General features: G+C 41.9%; 1 protein-coding gene across 3 annotated transcripts in view; it reads right to left on the bottom strand.

Moving 5' to 3' along the window:
• Positions 1-16986, bottom strand: part of ARHGAP32 (Rho GTPase activating protein 32) — a 275222-nt gene extending 258236 nt beyond the window's left edge. For 2 of the 3 annotated variants that reach the window (XM_059930040.1, XM_059930043.1), the window contains exon 1: positions 16820-16986. The gene's annotated coding sequence lies outside the window, so the exon portion shown is untranslated. Of the gene's footprint in view, positions 1-11479; positions 11514-16819 lie in introns of those variants that run through there. The other variant, XM_059930042.1, reaches the window with a different exon arrangement.
• Between the last annotated feature and the right edge of the window lie 1247 nt (positions 16987-18233).

The following is an 18233-nucleotide window of genomic DNA, read 5'->3' as shown; positions in this document are numbered from 1 at the left end:
TTGAGCTTTTAATTTTTCTTCAATTTCTAAAAAAGTTTACACTGTACTATATTTAATATTATTCTAGCTGTCTTATTTTTTTTAATTTCTAACAATATAGATAGCAAAAGAAAATCCCTACTTTTTAATCCCCTACAAATCCACTTCTAATAGGTAGGTAGTAAATATCTACTGAATGAATGCTGAGTTATTAGTTTAACCAAATTTACAAATTTACAAATAAAGAGTTGTAAAATCTGGCTAAATCTACTATTTTCAAAATACAGTTTACACACTTAGGGAAGTTTTTAAAACATCAGGTCAGAATGTATCCCTACAAGAGAGAACAGTTGAACATGCATATGGGAACCTGTTTGTTTTCCCAAATGTATCAATAACAAAGTCAATTATTAAACACTACCTTTTAAATACACCAAAAAAGAAAAAGAGCATTTTTTAAAATCTGATTAAAAAATGGGCAGAGGACTGAATAGACATTTTTCCAAAGAAGACAAACAAGTGGCCAACAGGTACATGAAAAGGTGCTCAACATCACTAATCATCAGGAAAATGCAAATCAAAACCACAGTGAAATATCACCTCACACCTGTTAGAATGGCTGTCCTCAAAAAGACAAGAGACAATAAGTGTTGGCAAAGATGTAAAGAAAAAGTAGCCCTTGTGCACTGTTGGTGGAATGTCATTTGGTACAGCCATGATAGAAAACAATATGGAGATTTCTTAAAAAGTTAAGAACAGAACTCCCACCTGATCCAGCCATGCCACTTTTGGGTGTATATCCAAAGGAAATGAAATCACTATCTTGAAGAGCAGCACTATTCACAATAGCCAAGACATGGGAAGAAGCTAAGTGTCCATCAAGGGATGAATGAATAAAGAAAATGTGGTATACATACAACAGAATATTATTCAGCCAAGAAAAAAAAAGAAGGAAACAATATGTAACAATATGAATGGACCCTGACAAATACTGTATGTTCTCACTTATATGTGGAACCAAAAAAAAGCTGAATTCATAGAAACAGAGAGTAGGATGGTGGTTGCCAGGGGCTGGGGTGGAGGAAACTGAGAGATGTTGGTCAAAGGGTACAAACACCCAGCTATAAAATGAATATGTTTTCTGGGGATCTAATGTACAGCATGGTGATTACATTTAACAATACTGTTATTATACACTTGAAAGATATTGAGAGTAGATCTTAAATGTTATCACCACACCGAAAAAAAAAAAAAAATGTTAATAGCCTGTGGGGATGGAGATATTAACTAATCTTATTGTGGTAATCATTTTGCAATATATACTGTATCAAATTATCAGCTTATACATCTTAAACTTTTACGTTACATGTCAACAATATTTCAATAAAGCTGGGGGCTGCAAAAGCTCTAAAAATAAGAGTATTAAAGAAATCAAACAAAACCTTTTCCAACACTTGTATTCTACAGCCAGAATAGGACTATTTCTTACTGTTGCTAAATTTAAAATATCACCAGCTATACCAATTTTCAAGCATCTTGGGCTCTGCAAAATTACTTAATGCCACTGCACAGTGATTAAGTAATGATTACAGCTTTAGAAAAGAGTATATTTCATTATACATACAGTTAATTCATGGGAGACACTCCATTAGGAAAAAGAACTTTTTAAAAAAAGAGTGATTCGTTTTTTGAAGACCTTACTGTATCTAATAAGAATGCTGAAACCCAAAATTACTATCTTCCAAACTTAACAAATGCTGCTGACATACTTAAAATCAAATCTCAAAGAATAAAATTCTTACAACTAGCTACACAAATTCTGGTATCCTTATCAATGTCAGTATCTTAAAATACAAGATCTGAATTGACGTTAAGTTTAAACCACCGTAGGACACACAGAAAAAAGATATCTTTTGGCACTAACCCTTCGATCCTGAGTATAAAAATGAAAAGAAGTCGGTCTGAGCCAGCTGTTAGGCTATTAAATTAGCCCTGCATCTCAGCACTAAAGAAGTCAAGACTTTCTCATATTAACTCTCTAACCAACTTTGCATAGAGAAAAATGGTTCTCCATAATCACAAGTTGAACCTCAAAGATAGCTAGATAAGCTAGTATTTTTCACACTGACATCCATGGAAGAGCTTCAGATGTTTTGCAAACATTCGATTTGAAGGTGTTCCCATACATCATTCCCTATGCTTAAAACGATAACAGGCAGAAATTTTAAAACCATAATATGCACGTTTTCAACACAGTGGAAACCACAAATGCATGAATTCGTGTTATAATAATCAGCAAAAATAGGTAAATATTATACACTGATTTTTTTAGATGAATATATAATAACAAAATACTAATTATCACTAAAACCCTGGAGGTCCACCTATGATTTTGTTTGAGAGGGAAAAAAAAAAGGGTTTTGTTGCTAGAAAAGTTTGAAAAACTCACTGACTTAGTGCATGGAGTTGGCAACCTATCAGAACTGGGGTGCAAACACAGTAACCGGGTTACTGACACTTAATTTTCCTGGGAGAAGAGACTACAACACAAAAAAAGACCTCACGACCCTAAAAACCTCCTTCATCTTACTGTACCAAATATAAATTACTTTGTGGTAAACTAATTCTTTTTTTTAATGTATTAGTATTATCTATCAGTCACATCTCAATATCAATCACCTCATCTATAAAATCAGTAGGAGTACTTGCATATATGGGCAAATGATTTCCAACAAGGGTACCAAGACCATTCAATTGAAAAAGGATAGTCTTTTCAACAATGGTATTGGGGAAAACTGGATATCCACATGCAAAAAAAAAAAAAAAAAATTGGACCCTTATAAGATACAGAAAATTTAACTCAAACTGGAGTAAAGATCCAAATAAAAGAGCTAAAACTATAAAACTCTTAGAAGAAAACGTAAGGGAAAAACCTCAGGACACTGGATTTGGCAATGATTCCTTGGATATGACACCAAAAGCACAGGCAACAAAAGACAAAATAGATAAGCTGGACTTCATCAAAATTAAACACTGTTGTGCATCACAGGACACCATCGACAGAGTGAAAAGGCCACCCACAGAATGGAAGAAAATATTTGAAACCACATATCTGGTAAGAGATTGGTATCCAGAATATATAAAGAACTCCAACAAGTCAACAACAACAAAAAACCTGATTTTAAAAAAATGGACAGGGACTTCCCTAGCGGTCCGGTGGTTAAGATTCTGCACTTCCACTGCAGGGGGCATTCGATCCCTGGTCGGGGCACTAAGATCCGACATGCCGCATGGCGCAGCCAAAAAAATAAAAATTAAAAATGGACAAAGAACTTGAATAGACATTTATCCAAAGATGATATGAAAATTGACAACAAACTTCTGAAAATAATGCTCAACATCACTACCACTAAGCCAATGCACATCAAAACCACAATGAGATATCACTTCACATCCATAAGGATGGTACAAGAAAAAAAAAAAAAACAGAAAATTACAAATGTTCATGAGGATGTGGAGAAATAAGAACCCTTGTGCACTGTTGGTGGGAATGTGAAATGGTACAGCTGGGGTCGAAAACATTACGGTAGTTCCTCAAAAAGTTAAAAACAGAATTACCATATGACCCAGAAATTTTACTCCTGGGTATACATACAAAACAACTGAAAGCAAGATCTCAAAGAACTACTTGCATCCATGTTCACAGCAGCACTATTCACAACAGCCAAGAGACAGAAGCAACCCAAGTGTCCCTCAATGGATGAAGAGATGAATAAAATGTGATATATACATACAATGGAATATTATTCGGCCTTAAAATGTAAGGAAATCTTGTCACATGCTACAACATGGTTGAACCTTGAGGACATTATGCTAAGTGAAATAAGTCAGTCACAAAAAGACAAACAGTGTATGATTCCGTTTATATGAGGTACCTAAAGTAGTCAAATTCATAAAAACAGAAAGTAGAATGGTGGGTACCAGGGGCTGCAGGGTGGAAGAAATGAGATGTTTAATTGGCACAGAGTGTTAGTTTTGCAGGATGGAAACGTTCTGGAGATCTGTTTCACAACAATGTGAATATATTTAAAACTACTGGACACCTAAAAATGGTTAAGATAGTAAATTTTGTTATGTTAAATTTTACCACAATAAAAAAAAAATTGTATGAGTAACTACCTCATGGGGCAATTGTGATAATAAACCAGATAATACATGTAAGGGGCTTAGAACAGTTTCTGGCATATCAATAATAAATAAATGTTAGCAGTAACAGCAGCTACTGATAGTATTAAAAAGACAGATATGTATCATTTAGTGACACTGAATCATGAATTGAGGGTTATTAAAAAAAAAAAAGCTTTCCTTGCAAATCAAAGCAAGAGAGTTTAGTACGTGTAGTAGCAAGAGCATTTAATAAGTATAACAGGAATACAGAACCTCTGATGGTTCTTGATCAGCTAGAGTAAACAATTAAACTTTAGTTTAAGGAGGTAGGTATAGCAATCTAGAACAAAGGAACACAAAATCAAGTCTGGGAAAATTAACGTAAAGAAATTGAGAACGGTGCTACAGTGATGTTCCAGTCATGCCTTGCAACTCAAAAACAAGGGAAAAAAGAGAACTGGTGTTAGAATGCTAAGCAACCATCCCTTCAAATCTGTGCTTTTAACCAATAAATACAACTTCTCATAGAAGTTATGTTGGTTAGCAGGTCAATACCAAAATGCCAGCTAAGTTTCATATATTTCACGTTTTTACCCATCAAAAGTTCTAACAAACATAAGTATTACAATATAAAAAGCCTAACCTTTTCTAACTCAGAAAGCCTTTAACATTAAATCCCAGATTCTCTAGAAGCAACACAGAACTGAAATGAATAAAAACATCATGCTCTAATGTCACTGACAACCTGTTCCCAAGCAGGGAGTAGGAGAAACTATCTCTGATCCACTCTAGCACCTATCACCATGATGCTGTTGGCTAAAACCACACACACATATTCAAAGTAAAACCTTGACTACTTAAAATCTTTAGAGCAGGGTTTCTCAACTTGGCACTACTGACATTTAGACCAGATAATGAGGGGGCCAGGGGGTGCGGTGAGGGGGCCTGTCCTGTGCATAAGTAACAGAGAATTACTTATTCCAAATGTAAGAATATAATCTGGGAAACATCCCTTTCTCAGCTCAAGTTAAATGTTTAGAAATCATTTCACATTATTTATAGACTAGTACTGAGGAAAAGCACAGGTACTTTGAGGTTAAACAGACCTAGATTTGAATTATGAATCAATCCAGCACTTAGGTAACATGAGTAAGTGAGGTTACTGAGGTTTAAATAAAATAACTTTAGTAAAGATCAATACAAAATGGGCACTAAATAAAAAGGGAAGTGAATTTACACTTACATGCCAGAACTTTTTTTAATCATAACTGGTTTAGGAAAGAAAGATTTCTAAAATGTATTGCACATTTTCCTGCTTTAACGTAATCTAACCTTTTATAAACAATGCAGGGTGACCATTTCAGTCAAACGTCACTGTAACAACTAAACAGGACACTAATTTAGGGAAGAGAGCTATCAAAATGCATAACACACAATTAAGTTGCAAGACACTGGATGAATTGTTTGAATCTGATAAAAATGATACCAATTAATAGAGATTAAATGTCAAGCTGAGTCTTTAGGTTAAAAAGTAACAATAAAGGGAAACAACATAACAGAAGTTGGGACAGACAAACTCTAAAAAGTGTAATTGCCTGCATGCCCTAAATGAACCAGAAGTGATAGGCTGTCCAAAAAAAAGTACAAGAAAAAGAATTTGGGTTAGTAGAGAGAATACACCAGAATAAGAGTCAGAAGAATGGAGTTCTAGTTTCGACTGCCCTACTTGAGTGAGAATGTGTAGCTAGATTAAGCCACTTAACCTGGACCTATATCCTCATTAATAAGAAGGGCACAAACCTACTTTGACACCTCCAACATCATCAGGTGGACCAAATATTAATGTTGATAAAAATGCTCTCAAAGCTGTATGTAAACACGTTATACCATGAGACCTGCATAGTCACCACACAGCAGTCTAGAGCAGGGTTTCTCAGCCTTTTGCACTTAGGACACATACAGAAAATGACAGTCCAGATACAGGCACACGGCAGCAAGCAAGCCATGCTGCTGCTGGCCAACAGTGATCAGCAGAAGCTCTTGCCACTCCGTCACTGATAATCCTCTCTGAGGAATAAGGACATCAGTATTTCTGCCCTATCTGTAACACATTCAGAGTGCTGTCTGACACACTCGTTAGGAAGCTCTAATTAAAATGCGATGTCTAATTTGGAACACTTGTAAGAGGGAATTTAACTTTTTCCACAATAACTGGCTCTGGGAAACAGAATCAAGAGTAGAGTCTGACGATGACAGAACAGTAATACCTTGGACCTAAGCAATAAACCCCTGTCCTAGGCCTGGATCTTTGAATGGCCATGCACTGGCCTCCCTCTGACCACACCCTTGACCATGCATGGGGCCAGCTGATCTCCGGACCTAAAAGGTACGCCCAACTGCAGCCTACACACCCAGCCCTCATTTTGCCAGGACCCCAGAACTTCCTGGCTACTTCTAGGCTTTGCTCAGGTCTCTTCCCTGAGTGAGTTGATCCTCCCAATGGCAGATGACCCCACCATTGGTGTTTACATCGCTGGGTCCAAGGGATGATCAAAGAGCTGCTGTCTGAAAGGTGAACGGGGATGCACGGATTCAAGTGTCCACATATGTGCGCACGCAAAAAGTCCCTCATGCAAGGAACCTGGAGGGAGAATGGAATCTTGGGTTGAAGGCTGGGTCTTTGCCCTTTACCATGTTCTGGAGCAGAACTCAGAGGAATCTGAGAATTCCCTGTTTGACCCTGAGTTAGGTCATTATGAAGTTTTCTTTGTTAAGGTAGGCAATGGAACATCTGTATCAGTTAGCTTGATTAATAACTTGTAAATAGCTCCTGGAAAAGGAGCTAAAAATCTTAGGCATATGAGGAACAGTTGAAGAAAATAAGTATATTTAGCCTGGAAAGAGAAAAAGTTGGTGGGAAGATCAAAGAACCAGCCATTTTTCCATGACAGCTGAAGGCCATCATGTGAAAAACAGAGCAGATCTGTGTGGTGTTGGAAATGCAGGCAGGTACATTCCACTCTAATATAATGAGGAATTTTTAAAAATAAGAACTTTTAAAAAGAACTGGGCAACAACAAGGTCCTACTGCATAGCACAGGGAACTATATTCAATATCCTGTGATAAACCGTAATGGAAAAGAATATGAAAAAGAATGTGTATATATATGTATAATTGAGCCAATTTGCTCTACAGCAGTAATTAACACAACACTGTAAATCAACTATACTTCAATAAAAAAAAAAAAAAAGAATTGGGCTGTCAGGTGAGTAACTGAGTTTTCAGTCACTGAAAATACAGAAGCAGAGGGTATGTGCTTCTCTTCCAAGGAAAATGCAGAAGAAACTCTGATACTGGGAAAAGGTAAAACTACGTATAACCAGAAGGCCTATATAACTGCAGTATGAACGTGTAGCTCTATATGCAGAGACAAGTGGTATGAGACACAAGGCAAAATGGAAGTTAAACCCTGAAGTAACCTTTCTCTCTTAAAAAGTCCCTGCTGTCAGCTTACTCTTGTCATTTGCGTCCTCACAAAAATCGAGGTAAATTCCTCCATTCTACAAAATTACTTACTTAAGACTAAAGCAGCCTTGTCTCAAGGGATTTTTTCCATCCTCTGGAAAATCATAACCTTCCCTGCTGCTCTCAGGATGCTCTGATTTATCATTATCACTGAAAACCTTGTCTTCCCATCCCCACGATGGATGGCACCTCTCTGGCATCAACAAATATGTTTTAATAGGAAAGCTAGGGATACAGTACGTATCTAGACAGAGCCCGTGCCCCTCAAACAGCTTGCAGAGAAGGGGATTATAAATGTAAAACATAAGCAAATAAATAAACTAAAATGAAGAAAATAAAATGGGGTAATATAGAAGAGAAAGACTGCGGTACTGCATGTACACAGTAATCACAAAGGCCTCTCTGGGGTAGGAGAAGGCAGTCACACAAAGATCTGAAGGAAGTACATTCCAAGCAAAAGGAACAGCAACTGTAAATCCCTGAAAAGGTACATGCTTAGCTTCTTCAAGAGATAAAAAAAGAGCATCATCCACTATACACCTATTAGAATGGCCTAAATCCAGAAAGCTCACACCACCAAGTGCCAGCAAGGATGTGGGACAAAAGGAACTCTCATTCACTGCTGGTGGCAATGCAGCCACTTTGGAAAACAGTTTGGCAGTTTCTTATAAAACAAAACATACGTTTACCATACAATCCCACAATCACAGTCCTTGGTATTTACCCGAAGGAGTTGAAAACATGTCCACAAAAAAACTGCACACGGATTGTTTATAGCAATTTTATTCATAACTGCCGAAACCTGGAAGCAACCAAGATGTCCTTTAGCAGGTGAATGGATAAACTGTGGTACATTCAGACAATGGAATATTATTCAGTGCTAAAAAGAAATGAGCTATCAAACCATGAAAAGACATGGAAGAAACTTAGATACACATTACTAAGTGAAAGCAGCCAATCTGCAAAAGCTACATACTGTACGATTCGAACTATAAGACACTGTGTAAACGGCAAAACTATGGAGTCATTAAACAGATCATGAGTAGCCAAGGGTTGGGAGTGGGGGGAGGTGAGGGATGAACAGGCGGAGCACAGGGGGTTTTCAGGGCAGTGAAAACCACTCTGTGTGACGCTATAATGGTGGATGTATGTCATTATAAATCTGTCCAAACCCACAGAATGTACAACACCAAGAATGAACCCTAATAGAACTGCGGACTTTGGGTGGTGATGGTGTGCTGTCACAGCTCCATCAGTTGTAGCTAACGTCCCGCTCTGGTGGGGAACGCTGGCAGTGGAGAAGGCTGTGTGTGTGAGGGCCGGCAGGATGCGGGAAATACCTGTACCCTCTGCTCGATTTTGCTGTGAGCCTACAGGTGCTCAAAAAAAAAAAAAAGTCTATTACGGAAAAAACAAGAAGAATCACATCATTGTGATTGCAGCCCCGTGAACAAAGGAGAAGACAGAGAAAGACGACGAGGTTGGCGAGGAAGCAAGGAGCCAGACGGCGCCCTGCAGACGTGCTGGACGACAGTGTCCGTCGCGGTTGGGGCTGTCCTGCGCACTGCAGGATGCTCCGCTTCCCGGGCTTCTACCCACTGGATGCCAGCAGCACACTCCCCCTGCCACCCGTCCCCCCGGCCTGACAGCCAGACACTGCCAACCGTCCCCTAAGGGCAAGATCTTCCCCAACTAACAACCGCTGACACGGGGCCTCATAAGTGGCCACAGTGGAGATTTTGTTTCCATAATAAACCTTTAAGTTTTAGTTTTAGTGTTAAGTGTATTGGAAAGCCAGTAAACAGGTGATACAATCTGATTAACATTTAACATTATTTTTGGCTCCTGTTATAGGACAGGTGAGGAAAATAAGGGCAAGAGTAGAGGCAGGGAAGTCTGCTGGCAGTTTTCCAGAGGAGAAAGGCTGCCAGCCTAGGTGTTAACAGTGAAAAAACTATTAAAAAACGTAGTCACGTCCAGTGTGTATTCTGAAGGTGGAGCTGACGGGACTTTAATATGAGATGAGAAGGAAAAAATGGAGGATAACCCCAGGGGTTTTGGCCTGCACAACTGGGTAGACAGTGGTGTCACTTCACTTGAGAAGATGAAGACTTCGGAAAGGTGGAGGGAAGAGCAAATGAAAGAAAGAGTAACTCATAGTTCTGCTTTGTTCACGTTACATTTGAGGTGTCTATTAGACATCCAAGTGGAGGAATGGCGTTAGATGAATCTAGAGCTCAAGGGGGAAAAAAAAAGAATCTGAGCTCCCTCAGCATATAAATGGTATCTGAAACCACGAAAATGCATGAAATCACACGAGGAGAGCCCAGGGACACTCCAAATTTTAGAGTGGGGGGTGGGTAGAGATAAGCTGCAAAAAGACATAGAGAATGAGTAGCTACGAGGTCAGAGAAAGTAGTTGGCCAATGTGAAATGCTGATGAGAGGTCAATAAGACATAGACACTGCTGATCACTGGCTTTGACGAGACACAGGTCGTTGCAGCCTTGATTAAAAACAATGTCAGTGAGTGCAGAAACAGGAGCTCAAACAGATCAGGCTAAAGAGAGAATCAGTGGTAAGGAAGTAGACACAGCAAACATAAACCTCTCCTGTTGCAAACGGGAACAAAGAAATTGGGCAACAGCTGAAGGGAAACATAAGGTGGAGGAGAGGCTGGTTTAACAGAGGTGATTTATTCAGTTAAGGTATTAGGGGCTCCAACAAGACAAAACTGTATTCCCTTTTCACTTAACCACCCAGAGATAAGTGAGCAGTAGTAGGGCGGCTCTGCTCCACGAGACCATCCGAGGACCCATCTTACTGATCCATCCCCCCTAAAGTGCTGCTCTCACCAGCAAGGTTGAATAACATGCACCAGCACTACATTCTCCTGGCAGAAAGGAAGAGGAAGCAGAAAGCAACCTGCTTTCCTTTCTAAGGCCATGACACAGAAATCACTCACATCACTTCTGGTCATATCCATTTACCCAAAGTTCATCATGTGGTCACATCGAGCTGTAAGAGGGAGGCTAGGAAATGTAGTCTAGTTGGGCATCCATGTGCCAGAGCAAACCTGAGGGCCCTATTACTGAAATGAAGCTGCAGAGAATGGCATTTGGTGAACAGTTAATCATCACTGCTGCGAGTAATATAAGGCATGTCTGCATACTAAGAGAGATGATCCAGTAAGGAGAGAATGAAAATTCAAGGAAAAAAATAATGGCAGGAGTGAAAGCCTTAAGAAGGGAAAAATGAATGAGATCCAGGGCTCAGAGTTATTGATCCAGAAGCAGGGACACTTTGGTCTCTTGTCACTTCTCACATGCTTGACTTTTCCAGAAGAAAAGTTGCCCCTTGAATGCATTTCCAGCAAATTAAAGTAACCCTTTCCTTCTATCCAGTAAATCAAGCAATTATGCAAAATGAGCATAAAAATCTGGCCTGGACTGAGCAGTTCTCACTTGAGCTGTCTCCTAACAGGCTGATTCAAAGATGCTGCCTCTCTGTCAAAGAGAATATGACCAAATTTCAGAGCTGGAGACAGTCTACAAAGCTCATGTTACAAATGTTCAAGGCCACAAGGCCATAAAGCCACAAAGTATCCTCTCCAATAGTACACCCAAGTCCTCGAACTGCCAGATCAGGGATCATCCCACTGTCCCCTTGTCTACTCTTTTATAGATATTCTTTTTCATAATATAGTTTATCTCCCCAGTGGAATGAACACTTCCTAAGGGCAGAGACTCAATGCCACCTTCTTTCATATCTATCTTCCACTGCATTTAGCATGGTACAAAATACTCACTTGTACTGAATGGATACTTTTCAGTTCACTGATAAAAGAGATTTGGTTTCCTGCATCCTACCGGAGCCAGGATTGTTAGCGAATCCGGAAGACCACTGGATTTCAGGTTCTCCTCAGGTAGAAGGTCAATGGAAACTGGGCAAGTGCAAGAGGATGGTCCCTACTTTAAAAAAAAAAAAAAAAAAAAATCAGAGAATCATGGAATTTTGGAGCAAGAAAGGATCTTAGAGACCTGTAGTCTGACCCCTCATTTTACATATAAGGAAAATGAGGTTTAGAGAGATGAATTACTCGTCCAAAGTCACAGATTATTTACAGCAGAGCCAAGCCAGGTCCTGACTTCAAGTTCAAATCTTCTTTCTGTTAAACAAAAATCTCCTTTGTCTGTCCTTAATATACTAGGTAATTTATAAAGTACACATAATATGTTCTTCAAAACTGTTGAAAATACTACTCATCTTGAGTCCTTTTACCATATACCTCTCCAATAAAAAGAGGAACAGGAATTACTGTTTCCATCCTACACACAAGGGAATAAAAACAATGTAATCAAATGGCCTGCCCAAGACCACAAGGTTGAACCCCAGATAATAAAAATTTTACTATTTTAAGGGAAAATGAATGGAATATTTATTTTAGAGTTCTTCCCCAGAGCGTGGTGCCTATCTTTCCTAATAGAGACAACGTAAACATATCATACCACGTGGGTCACGTATGCTTTTCCACTCAGTGCTTTCCATCTCCACAGCCTCCAATACTAATGTATACTAAAATAAAGTAGTAAATGAATATATGATCATAAGCCAAATAACAGGATCTCCCTGAAAATCAGAATTCTACTTCCACTCTGAACATTCTGATTCATAAATTTCTTATGAGAAATTAAACCAAACACCTTGTTTCTCACTTCCTTTTACCTTCTTAAAACAATCTCCTTTAAATACCAAGGAAGTCCCCTTGTCCAGGTATACTATGAAACTATAAACACCTATTTTACCAAATCTTTACGTTTTGCTACCATGGGGAATATCCCCTCTCAACCTGCATCTCTTCAAAGAGGAAATCTCTGGTTGGTTTTGTTGTTTATATGTTTTAACCTCAAAAGAGAATACTGTCTCCACGTGGGTCTTCTTTAGGCCTCTACTGTTTTTGAGGTGCTACAATTAGAACCCTGCAGTGTAGTTTTCCAGGGGCTGCAGCTCTACAGTTTGATGAAAGGCCCTCTGCCCCACCAAGGACAGAATGGGGACAGCATGAGTGCCCTCCCATGTCTCCCTTGGATCATCCCACTGCATGTAAGCAACATCCAAGGTGTAAAACTGCACAATTTGTAGGATGGCAGGAGTCACACTGGCCCCAATTCTGTTCTGTTTGACTCAGTCAGAACAATGGCCTCTGTTTATTTGCTCACTCTTAGTTTAGGATTAATGTTAAATAAACCAGCACTTGAAGTTGGGAAGCACATCCAATTTGTCAATTGTAAGATAATTTAAACCAAATACTTCAGAAAGCAGCTTAACATCGAAGCTTCTAGATAGTACACTAGGTCTATCTTTAGGGAAAAAAATTAAGTTTTATTATTCCAATTCTGAAGAGGATATGAGAGAGATGCTAATGCAAATCGTAAGGAAGACATAGAGTGTCAAATACATTAAAAAAGTTATCTAACCTTGGCCTTATTTAATGTATTTTCTCAAATATCTGTCTCAAATAAATAAAAACAGGAAACACCAAAACCAACAGAGAACTGGTATTTAAATTCAGCTTGCAAACACATTAATACCAAGAAATTATCAAGAACCAGGATCTCTGAAAAACAGAGCAGAATTACCTTTTCACCCATTCTTAATCATCTAAATAAGCAAGTGATTAATAAAAATACAGTACAACATATGGGAAACTTCTCAAGCTATTCCAATTATCAGCTGGTAACTGAACTAATTGTTTCAGTAAAGGAGAAAATTCCATACCAAGTAGCATACCACTCAGGAGAACAATTCTACAATACTGGGGCAAGGTGATGTGCAATATCTTAGGCTTATTGTTTACACTAGAAGTTATGATCACTGTCATGTATAACTTACTAAGTACTTACTGTATGCCTAAATCGTATTAAGCTTTGACATGTAACATTTCATTTAATCATCACCACAACCTTCTAAGACAGATTCTATATTCTCTGATTACAAAGGAGGTACCTGAACACCAAGATGTTAATTTGTTTGTCCAGGATCAAAGTTTATATCACAGCTGGTACTCAAATACAAGTCCATCTGACTCCAAAGCAAAAATTAGTACCTTTCCAGGGGTCTTAACCCCTATAATGCTATGATAGGAAATAACACTGTGCTAAGTAAAGCAAAAATTTTAAGTCCTACATCAAAGATTGGCAAACTTTTTCTGGAAGGGGCCAGCTATTAAAATTTGGGGGCTATGCAGGCCATACTGTCTCTGTTGCAAGAAATCAACTCTGCTGCTGTACTGCCAATGCAGCCACGGACAATACATAAACAAGTATGACCGTATCCCAATAAAACTTTATTTATGAGCACTGATATCTGAACTTCATGTAACTTGAACATCATGAAATATTCTTTTTATTTTTTTCAACCATTTAAAAATTTTTCATTCTTAGTTCATAGGCCATACAAAATACAAGCTGCAGGCCAGATTTGGCCTACATGCTGAATTTTGCCAATGTCTGTCCTAAATAATGCAGACAAATATAAGATATTTTTTGCTAAACAGCTCTTTTCATAACTCCTAACTTGTAATCTCCTTTAATATTCTGAACTGATACTTTAAAGAAGCTCGAAGTCTCAATAAACTTGACATCTGTCCCAAAATAATCAAAAACTCCAGAGTCCAAAACTGTAGACCCCACATATGGATTTCCTAAGAATGAAATAGAATCACAAGATTCTGGAACTCAAAGAGATCTAACACATTCTAATTCCTAACGTGCATTTTTTAAAACTGATATTAAGACATTTAAAACAGTTCAATACTAAGTTTATAGGTAATGACAGTAATACCTTACGCATATAAGAAGTATTACAAAACATTTTCACACCCTTTCTCTCATCTGACCCCTCCTCTGTAAGGAAGACAGTGCAAGCCTTCTCATCCCCATTTTACACCTACGGAAAACAGGCTCAGAAATGTAAATAACTTGCCCAAAGCAGGGACGAGGCCACACAGCTACTGAGCAGCATAACTGCAACTACGACCTGATTTCAAATCCTCGCTGCCTCTTAACTACTTCCATGGACATCAAATTTCACACTAATGGGTTAAACCCTTAAGATTTTCAAGAATATTTGTCAAAATCTTTAAATGCAATGAAAACGTTTAGTTCATTTCACTCGATTTTTATTCTGCTATCACAGTCTTCTGAAGAAAACAGCTGCTAATTCTTGACATTTGTTAAATGCATTTAGACTCAATAGTGAATCTATGTGCACTATGCAGACAATGCACCCAGACCAGCTCAGAAAGGGGAAACTGCTGAACAAGTCATCTAAACAGAGAATAAGGGAAAGAGAAATGGAGATGAATGAACTGCCATTAAAGTCTTGGCCCAACTGTGGAATAGCTTCTGGTGATTGGAAAATAATGTGGAGGTTAGGAAAAGAAAATAAGAGGAACGTAACTACTGGAATTCAAACCAACATCAAAGACTCTAATGACAGTTGAGCCTGCCTGTCTGCTTCTTGGTCTCTCCCTAGAAAACAAAAAGTTATATAACCAACAAAGGTTCTTCCAACTAACATTTCCTCTGTGGCCCACTTACACGCTATCACCCACCTCAATGTGCATCACCATACAGTAAAAAACTGGGCTTCCACCCCAGCTAGGTCTGGACAAGTCTCTGTCCAAAGTGCTGCTTTATTCCACGGACGGCTATAGGGACGATGGTATGAAGATAACCAGCTTGAGCATAGTTCCAACCTCACACCGTTCTAGAATACTTATTCTATAAAGCATCACACACCCAATTTTAGGAATGAAGTAGACTCCAGATATTCCTGAAAATGGTAATCACAACATCATAATATCCCATCTTCACAAACAGCCCTATTAAAAAATAATTCACACCAATGAGGGCCTGAAAAACTTTGAGGTCGTGCTGTAGCAGCAATTAAAGCTTCTATTTCCTTCACTCTCAAGTTCATGGACCATATGTCAAGATGCCGAGTTAGATTTCAATTTACTCAATAAGGAAAAATAATGAATCACAACAGTCACTACCCAAAAATATTACAACCAATTCAATTACTGATTCAAACTAGCACATTTTCTGCACTCTTAAGAGCCACGGCACTCCAGCACCATATGCTTTTTTTCTTCCAACAGAAATACAGATACAGACAACGTTTACAAAAGCAACCAATGTATCAGAAGTTATTCCCATTCAGACTGACTTAAAAGGTCTAAATCTGTGCCAAACAGAACTCTGAAAGAATGGAAAATAAAAGAGGTGCTGACAACAATGCAATGTGGCCCAGCTGCCAGCTACCCATGTAGCATCATGCAGTGCCCCGAGCAGTTTAAAAGCAGACTGCAATTCTGCATGCGGATCAAAATTATAATGCTCCAAATTCTATTTCCTAAAAGGTAACTATCAAACTGCATCCCAAGCATCCTGCTGGGGGCCTCTTCCTCCTCCCCCCCCCCACCTTCCTTAAGCTTCAGCAACAGAAGGTGGAGTTATAAAGGGTCCAGAAGTAGACTACAGCTAAGAAATCAGCTTTGACTTTCTCCCTCTGCCGTTTCTCGTCATCTGTTTGGGTAATTTTTTAATATGAATATTTACTCAAGTCAACAAAACGAGAAAGGCAAGACGGGGGCGTGGGGGGTGATGGCGGGGGAAAAGGGCACTAAGTCACCAGCACCGTCCAATGTGCAGTGGCAACTTCAGCCAATTAGAAAGATGAGAGGGAAAACTCCACGGGTGCGCCGGCGAGCACGGCAGGGGGCGGGCACGGCGAGGACGCCCCCGGAGCCCCCAGGCCCGCCGCCCGCGCCTCGGGTCCGGAGCGCCGCAGCAGGCCAGGAACCGCCCGGCCCGCTCCGACGAGGCCGCGGGGAAGCGGCGGGCGCGGGGGGAAGCGGCGGGCGCGGGAGGCAGCGGCCCGAGCGCGGTCCGCCCCGGGAGGCCGTGGAGGGAGTCGGCGGGGACGGGGGAAACCCGAGATGGCCTTCTAAGAACATTCGATCCCGAACCTTTACTTTAAAAAGAATTTCTCCCGACAAGGAAACCCAGGCCCCCGCAGCCTTCCCCTGCGGCGCCTGCCCACGTCACCGGCGCCCCCGGCCCTCCCGCGGCCCCCGCCTTACCGAGCCCCGCGGCTCCGCCGCGCCGCCGCGGCGTCGCTGCGCCCCGCTCGCCGCTCCGTGTCTGCCCTGCGGGGCGCCGGGCCCGACGCCCTCCTCCTCCTCCTCCTCGTCCTCGTCCTCGTCCCGGTCCTGGCCGCTGCCGAGCACCGCCCGCGCGCCGAGCCTAGCGCCTGGCCGCCCAGGGCAGCCGCGGGGGCTCGGCCGGGCGCCCCCCGCGCCAGCGCCTCATCCCGCCGCGTCGCCCCGTCAGGCTCGGGGGCGGGGACGCCGGGCTCCGGGCCGCGGCCTCGGAGTCCCCACCTCCGACACGCACCGCGCTCGCCCTCACCCGGCCGAGTCGGCCCCGGGGACGCGGTCCTCCGCCTCCGAGCCCCTCGCCCGCCGCCTTCGGGCCGCCCCCGCAGCGCCCCCGCCCCGCTCGCGGCGCGCGCGCCCGCCGGAGCCCGCCGTCGGCCCGGCCTCCGCCTCCCGCGCTCCGCCTCCTCCAGCGCCCGCGACGCCCGCAGCGGGGAGAAGAGGCGCGCCGCCGTCGTCGCGGGCACGAGCACGCGCGAGGAGGGCGGGCGGAGCGCGCGCGCGGCCGAGGCCGGCGGGGGCGCGCCCGGACCTCGCCTGCCGTTGTCCCGGGAGCGCACGTGCGCGGCGGGAGGGCGGCGAGAGGCGCGCGGCTCGTCCCCGCCCCGAGGCTCTGGGGCCGGCGGGGCGCGGGAACGCGGCCCGGACGCCGGCTCGGGGGTTTGGGCGAGGTCTGCAGCCTCGGCTTCTGCACTGTGCTGCGGTGCAAAAACACTGAACCTGCCGCAGCAGCAGCAGCAGCAGCAGCAGGAAGAGACATCCTCCGAGACTATGGCAGTGGCTCCTCTCCACTGCCAGCTGACCCCAGGGTACTGTCACCGCGCGGCGGAGGAGAGGGGGCGTTGCCGCAAGTCGGGAAGCTCCTCGTCTCTCCATCTCTTGCGCATATTGGTGTAAAATCAACTCGCATCGGTTATTATTTGGAATCAGGGCCTAAAAGTTCCTTTGGTTGTCTTCTTCATTCAGAGTTATGGACCAGAAGATTGGAAGTGACCTGGCAGGGGAGAGGAAGGACAAGAAAGGGTGAAAGAGTAGCAACCCCCGAAGGTGCATGGCCAGGAGACAAGTGAACCCCTGCCCGTAGATGGCACTGCCCTTGGTTCTCCCCGGGCTCCTTTTGTTCAGCCTCTGAAGGCTGCGCGGCACTTCGACCTGCAACAAGCGTCTGTGTAACAGAACAGATCTTGACATTCTCCCTTTTTTGTTTCGATCTTTTTCTTTTATATTTGTACCTTTCCCTCCTTCTGACGCCTTTGGAATCTAAATGTTGGGGAGGGGGTTAACCTACATAATTTAACCCAGTACCCAAACCCACCCATGCCAAATACTGCATCATCTA

This window comes from Balaenoptera ricei, chromosome 8 (assembly GCF_028023285.1).
Source record: "Balaenoptera ricei isolate mBalRic1 chromosome 8, mBalRic1.hap2, whole genome shotgun sequence".
NCBI classification, from domain to species: domain Eukaryota; kingdom Metazoa; phylum Chordata; class Mammalia; order Artiodactyla; family Balaenopteridae; genus Balaenoptera; species Balaenoptera ricei.
Note: the sequence above shows the minus strand (reverse complement) of the source record. Positions and strands in the feature narration are given on the sequence as shown.